The sequence below is a fragment of the Sminthopsis crassicaudata genome, chromosome 2 (genome assembly GCF_048593235.1).
Source record: "Sminthopsis crassicaudata isolate SCR6 chromosome 2, ASM4859323v1, whole genome shotgun sequence".
NCBI lineage: Eukaryota > Metazoa > Chordata > Mammalia > Dasyuromorphia > Dasyuridae > Sminthopsis > Sminthopsis crassicaudata.
In genome coordinates, this window is record NC_133618.1 from 339293967 (window position 1) to 339301779 (window position 7813).

The window sequence follows — 7813 nt, forward strand, 5'->3', positions numbered from 1 at the left end:
CCCCCTTTCCTTTCCCTCATTAATCTCTATTGGGCAGTTTGTTCATTTGGAATCCTAACATTTCATCCTCATTGTGTTGAGATTGAGAAGGGTGGTATCACAAGGTATCTCAAAAGAATTTGCAGGCTTGAACCCATTTCCTAATCAATGGACAAAGTTTTATTGTTAATTGTAATGCCAATTGCAGCAGACTAAGTTCCATAAGAAATTAGCAAAGTGCTAAGAGAATATAATGCTAAGAATAAGTGCTAAGAGAGCTTTCTATCACTGACATGCTAATTCTATGGCCCAGAAATAGGGCCAGATAGATTGTTCTTAGATTGGGTGTATGAGAAGTCCCTGAGGCAGACTCCAAAGAATTCCTTGACTTATTATTAGAACAGAACCCCCCCTAAAATCAGGGGACCTCAAAATCATTGCTGTCTCCCCTAGAAGCTATATTACATCTTACATCTTCTTTCTCCACTTCCAGATTATGCTTTTTGAAATATTTTATTTTACATTCTTACAAGAGTGGATATCTAGACTAAGTAGATATGTTTTTGAAACAGCCCAGTCTTTTATTTACAATTCTGAAATATAAGACTCTCCCCTGATTCCCCATTAATTGATTGTACAGAAGTTACAAAGTATGAATCTCCACTCCCTGGTACATCTCACAAGCATCTCCTATTCTAATTCTCCACTCATGATTACATTCTTTTATTATCTCCAAGCCAGTTCCTGCCCTCAAGAAGCTTTGATTGTTATGGAGGAAGATAATATCTGAAGGAAGTAGAGAAGGGAAGGGGGCAAAATCCAAAGAGTTCCTTTCCAAATCTAAACCCCCCACTTCAGTTACATTCTTTGTTCTACATCAGTCTCCCATTTCTTTTCTTTTTTTCTTTTTTCTTTTTTTTCAATGTCAGAAACAGGGGAGAGCAAGGACACAGTTCCCTACTATCACAAATTATGCAGTTGAGTTTCCCTGCATTTGGGGAAATCACAGGGGTCAACCCACCCAGAGTGCAATAGAGAAATTTCATCCTGAGGAAACCACCTTAGTGATCATGGAATTATTCCCTGACAGGTAAGTATAGTTTCCCATTTCTTTAGTTTCAATTTTCTAATTTAAACTTTATTTCTCTGTATTAATTCAATTTTCATAACTCTGTGAAAACTAAGTCTTCATCTCATCTTCATGGTTGTTGTGAGGATTAAATTATTATGAAGATTAAAGGATTAAATATTAAAAGTGCCTAGCATAGTGCTTGACATATAGTAAATGCATATTAAATGCTTATTCTCTTCCCCTCCCTTTATTCCTTTTTTTTGTGCTTGCCAATTTTCTTTTTTAAATTTTTTATTATTATTTTTAAATACTTAATTTTTAAATTAATTTGTAATTATAACTTTTTTTTGACAGTACATATGCATAGGTAATTTTTTACAATATTATTCCTTGCACTTACTTCTGTTCTCAATTTTCCCCTCCTTCTCTCCACCCGCTCCCCTAGATGGCAGGCAGTCCCATACATGTTAAATGTGTTATATTATATCCTAGATACAATATATGTGTGCAGAACCGAATTTCTTGTTGCACAGGAAGAATTGTATTCGGAAGGTAAAAATAACCTCGAAAGAAAAACAAAAATGCAAACAGTTTATACTCATTTCCCAGTGTTCCTTCTCTGGGTGTAGCTGATTCTGTCCATCATTGATCAAGGAACTGAATTAGATCTTCTCTTTGTTGAAGATATCCACTTTCAGATCTTCATCATAGAGAAGAGCTAATCGAATTCCAATTGATCAATGATGGACAGAATCAGCTATACCCAGAGAAAGAACACTGGGAAATGAGTATAAACTGTTAGCATTTTTTGTTTTTCTCCTCAGGTTATTTTTACCTTCCGAATCCAATTCTTCCTTTGCAACAACAACAACAACAACAAAATTCAGTTCTGCACATATATATTGTATCTAGGATATACTATAACATATTTAATATGTATGGGAATGCCTGCCATCTAGGGGAGGGGGTGGAGGGAAGGAGGGGAAAAATTCAAAACAGAAGGGAGTACAAGGAATAATGTTGTAAAAAATTACATATGCATATGTATTGTCCAAAAATATTATAATTTTAAAATTAATAAAAAAAAGAAGAAGATATCCACTTTCATCAGAATACATCCTCATACAGTATTGTTGTTGAAGTGGATAGTGATCTCCAGGTTCTGCTCATTTCACTCAGCATCTCTCCAAGCCTCTCTGTATTCATTCTTCTGGTCATTTCTTACAGAACAATAATATTCCATTATTGTTCTGTAAGAAATGACCAACAGGAGAACTACAGAGAGGCTTGGAGAGACTTACATCAACTGATGCTGAGTGAAACGAGCAGAACCAGAAGATCATTATACACTTCAACAATGATACTGTATGAGGATGTATGCTGATGGAAGTGGATTTCTTCAGCATAGAGAAGAACTAATCCAATTCCAATTGATTAATGATGGACAGAACCAGCTACATCCAGAAAAGGAACACTGGGAAATGAATGTAAACTGTTATTTTTACCTTCTGAATCCAATTCTTCCTGTGCAACAAAAAAAAATTCGGTTCTACACACATATATTGTATCTAAATTATACTGTAATATATTTAACATATATAAGACTGCTTGCCATCTGGGGGAGGGGGTTGGGGGAGGAAGGGAAAAAATCTGAATAGAAGTAAGTGCAAGGGATAATGTTGTAAAAAATTACCCATGCATATGTACTGTCAAAAAATGTTATAATTATAAAATAAAATAAAAAATTAAAAAAAAAAATAAAAAATAAAAAAATAAAAAGTGCTAGTTTTCGTCATTAAAAAAAAAAAAAAAAAAAAGAACAATAATATTCCATAACATTCATATACCATAATTTACCCAACCATTCTCCAATTGATGGGCATCCATTCATTTTCCAGTTTCTAGCTACTACAAAAAGGGCTGCCACAAACATTTTGGCACATACAGATCCCTTTCCCTTCTTTAGTATTTCCTTGGGATATAATCCCAGTAGTAGCACTGCTGGATCAAAGGATATGCACATTTTGATAACTTTTTGGGCATAATTCCAGATTGCTCTCCAGAATGGTTGGATTCTTTCACAACTCCACCAACAATGTATCAGTGTCCCAGTTTTCCCACTTCCCTTCAAACATTCATCATTATTTTTTCCTGTCATCTTAGCCAATCTGACAGGTGTGTAGTGGTATCTCAGAGTTGAAGTAATTTGCATTTCTCTGATCAATAGTGATTTGGAACACTCTTTCATATGAGTGGAAATAGTTTCAATTTCATCATCTGGAAATTGTCTGTTCACATCCTTTGACCATTTATCAATTGGAGAATGGCTCGATTTCTTATAAATTAGAGTCAGTTCTCTATTTATTTTGGAAATGAAACCTTTATCAGAACCTTTAACTGTAAAAATATTTTCCCAGTCTGTTACTTCCCTTCTAATCTTGTTTGCATTAGTTTTGTTTGTACAAAAGCTTTTTAATTTGATGTAATCAAAATATTCTATTTTGTGATCAATAATGATCTCTAGTTCTCCTTTGGTCACAAATTCCTTCCTGCTCTACAAGTCTGAGAGGTAAACTATCCTATGTTCCTCTAATTTATTTGTGATCTTGTTTTTATGCCTAAATCATGGACCCATTTTGATCTTGTCTTGGTATGTGGTATTAAGTGTGGGTCCATGCCTAATTTCTGCCATACTAATTTCCAGTTTTCCCAGCAGTTTTTGTCAAATAATGAATTCTTATCCCAAAAGTTGGGATCTTTGGGTTTGTCAAATAATAGATTGCTATAGTTATTCACTATTTTGTCCTATGAACCTAATCTATTCCACTCATCAACTAGTCTATTTCTTAGCCAATACCAAATGGTTTTGGTGACTGCTGCTTTATAATATAATTTTAGATCAGGTACAGCTAGGCCACCTTCATTTGATTTTTTTTTTTTTCATTAATTCCCTTGAAATTCTCGATCTTTTAGTTCTTCCGTATGAACTTTGTTGTTATTTTTTCCAGGTCTTTAAAATAGTTTGTTGGGAGTCTGATTGGTATAGCATTAAATAAATAGTTTGGTTTAGGGAGTATTGTCATCTTTATTATATTCACTTGACCTATCCAAGAGCACTGAATGTCTTTCCAATTATTTAAATTTGACTTTATTTTTGTGCAAGTGTTCTGTAATTTTGCTCATATAATTCCTGAATTTTCTTTGGTAGATAGATTCCCAAATATTTTATATTATGGACAGTTATTTTGAATGGAATTACTCTTTGTATCTCTTGCTGTTGGATTTTGTGGGTGATGTATAAAAATGCTGAGGATTTATGTGGATTTATTTTGTATCTTGCAACTTTGCTAAACTTATGAATTATTTCTCATAGCTTTTTGGTAGAATATCTGGGGTTCTCTAAGTATACCATCATAACATCTGCAAAGAATGATAGTTTGGTTTCCTCATTACCTACTCTAATTCCTTTAAGCTCTTTCTCCACTCTTATTGCCAAGGCTAGTGTTTCTAATACAATAATGAATAGTAATGGTCATAGTGGGCAGCCTTGTTTCACTGCTGATCTTACTGGAAAAGATTCCAGTTTATCCCCATTACATATGATGCTTACTGATGGTTGTAAATATATGCTACTGATTATTTTAAGGAATAGTCCATTTATTCCTATACTCTCAAGTGTTTTTAGTAGGAATGGATATTGGATTTTATCAAATGCTTTTTCTGCATCTATTGAGATGATCATATGGTTTTTGTTAATTTGATTATTAATATGGTCAATTATACTAATAGTTTTCCTAATATTAAACCAGCCCTGCATTCCTGGTATAAATCCTACTTGATCATGGTGTATTATCCTGGGGATGATTTTCTGTAGTCTTTTTGCTAATATCTTATTTAAAATTTTAGCATCAATATTCATTAAGGAGATTGGTCTATAGTTTTCTTTCTCAGTTTTCAACCTACCTGGTTTAGGCATCAGTACCATTTCTGTGTCATAAAAGAAATTTGGTAGGACCCCTTCATTCCCTATTTTTTCAAATAGTTTATATAACATTGGGGCTAATTGTTCTTTAAATGGTATTTTTTCTGAGGGAGTTGATTAATAGCTTGTTCTATTTCTTTTTCTGAAATGTGACTATTTAAGCAATTTACTTCCTCCTCTGTTAATCTGGGAAGCCTATATTTTTGGAGGTAGTCATCCATTTCACTTAGGTTATCAAATTTATTTGCATAAAGTTGGGCAAAGTAACTCCTTATTATTGCTCTAATTTCCTTTTCATTGGTGGAAAATTCCCTCTTTTCATTTTTAAGACTAACGATTTGATTTCCTCTTTCCTTTTTCTGATCAGATTTACCAAAGGTTTATCTATTTCATTAGTTTTTTCATAAAACCAACTCTTAGTTTTATTTATTAATTCAATAGTTTTTTTCTTTCCATATTATTAATTTCTCCTTTTAATTTTAGAATTTCAAGTTTAGTATTTGATTGAGGACGTTTAATTTGGTCTTCTAGCTTTTTAAGTTGCAAGCCCAATTCATTGATCTTTTCTTTCTCTATTTTATTCAAGTAAGCCTCTACAGGTATGAAAATTCCTCTTATTACCACTTCAGCTCCCACAAATTCTGGTATGATGTCTCATTGTTGTCATTATCTTGAGTGAAATTAATAATTGTGTCTATAATTTGCTGTTTCACCCAATCATTCTTTAAGATGAGATTATTTAGTTTCCAATTACTTTTTGGTCTATTTACCCCTAACTTTTTGTTGAATGTATTTTTTATTGCACCATGAGCTGAAAAGAAAGCATTTACTATTTCTGCCTTCCTGCATTTAATTTTGAGATTTTTATGTACTAATATATGGTCAATTTTTGTATAGGTTCCATGAACTGCTGAGAAGAAAGTATACTCCTTTCTATCACCATTCAGTTTTCTCCAAAAATCTATCATACCTAATTTTTCTAATAGTCTATTTGTAATGTTCTGTTGTCTCCAGAAACTGCCAATCACTCTCTGGGAGGAGATCTGCTGTCTCAACTCAATCTCTTGGCCAGATTCTTCTTCCTGTAGAGAGCCGCCAACCCTGACCTAGAGTAAAGACTCCCTCTCTTCCAGAGTGCCGTCCTCTTTTATCCTCCAAGAGAATGGGTGTGGAATAACTCAGGGGCTTCTGGGAAAAAATACTTCAACCAATGAACTTGCTCCTTTTAAGCATATAAGCTCCTCTCCAGAAGTTCAAAGGGGTAAAACTCCCCTTAAAGGCCAGAACTAGAGAGTTGTTAAGTACCGACTTAGCACTTAGTAAGAACCTAATATCTCATTATCTCATTAGCACTTAGTAAGAATCTAACATCTATTTACTTTTTAAATTTCTTTCTTATTTGTTTTGTGGTTTGATTTAGCTAATTCTGAGAGTGCAAGGTTGAGATCTCCCATTATTATAATTTTGCTGTCTATTTCTTCTTGCAACTTTCTTAACTTGTCCTTTAGGAAGTTAGATGCTATACCACTTGGTGCATATATGTTTAGTATTGATATGGCTTCATTGTCTATGCTACCCTTTAGCAGGATATAGTTTCCTTCCTTATCTCTTTTAATTAGTTCCATTTCTGCTTTTGCTTGACCTGAGATAAGGATGGCCACCCCTGCTTTTTTGACTTCACCTGAAATGTAATAGATTCTGCTCCATCCTTTTATCTTTACTCTGTATGTATCTCCCTGCTTTAAATGTGTTTTCTGTAAACAACATATTGTAGAGTTCTGACTTTTGATCCAGTCTGCTATCTGCCTCTGCTTAATGGGAGAGTTCATCCCATTCACATTTACAGTTAAAATGACTAATTCTGTATTTCCTGCCATCATACTATCCTGGCTTATGCTTTTTTTCCCCTTGCACCCCTAAACCCCTTCCCCAGTATTAAACTTATGGGCTCCACTTGCATTACACAGTATCTTTAGTATCTCTCCCTCCTCCCTTTAAATCCCTTCCCCTTTTTTGTACCCTTCCCTTATTACTCTTTTCCTTTTTCCTTTTTCTCTCCCACTTTTTAATGAGGTGATAGGGAATTCTCTGTAAAACAAATATGTAAATTATTTCTTCTTTGAACCAACTCTGATGAGAGTAAGATTCACACAATGTTCCTCCCCCTCTCTAAATTCCCTCAGGCATGATAGGTTTTCTTTGCCTCTTCATAGGATGAAGTTTCCCTCTCTTTATCTCCCCTTTCCCCTTTTTCTGACACTATCCCCTTTCCATTTCTACTTCCCTTTTTTATGTTATATCAGTAAAATCAAATTATACATGTGGACTTTATGTATATCCACAACAGAAATACAATTCTCAAGAATTCCTTGTATCTTTTTCTGCTTCTCTTGAGTCCTATGGTTGGACAAAATTTTTTTGTTTAGATCTAGTTTTTTCCTTAGAAACAAATGAAATTCATCTGTTTCATTAAATGTCCATCTTCTTCCATGGAAGAAAATGCTCAGCTTAGTTGGGTAGTTTATATACTTGGTTGCATTCCAAATTCTTTTGCCTTTTGGAATATCAGATTCCAGGCCCTTTGATCCTTTAATGTGGATGCAGCCAGATTTTGAATGACCCTTATTGTGGCTCCTCTGTATTTAAATTGTTTTTTCCTGGCTGCTGTAATATTTTTTCCTTAGTCTGATAGTTCTGAAATTTGGCCACAATATTCCGTGGAGGGTTTTTTTTAGGGTCTTTTTCAAAGGTGTTCTTTAAATTCTTTCAATGCCTATTTT

The 7813-nt window shown here is 33.9% G+C and overlaps 1 non-coding gene across 1 annotated transcript; it reads right to left on the reverse strand.

The window, feature by feature from the left end:
* Window positions 1-911: 911 nt before the first annotated feature.
* On the reverse strand, window positions 912-1077 carry LOC141559271 (U1 spliceosomal RNA). The gene has a single exon (XR_012487333.1). It is a non-coding gene; the product is annotated as a U1 spliceosomal RNA (small nuclear RNA).
* Window positions 1078-7813: the final 6736 nt, after the last annotated feature.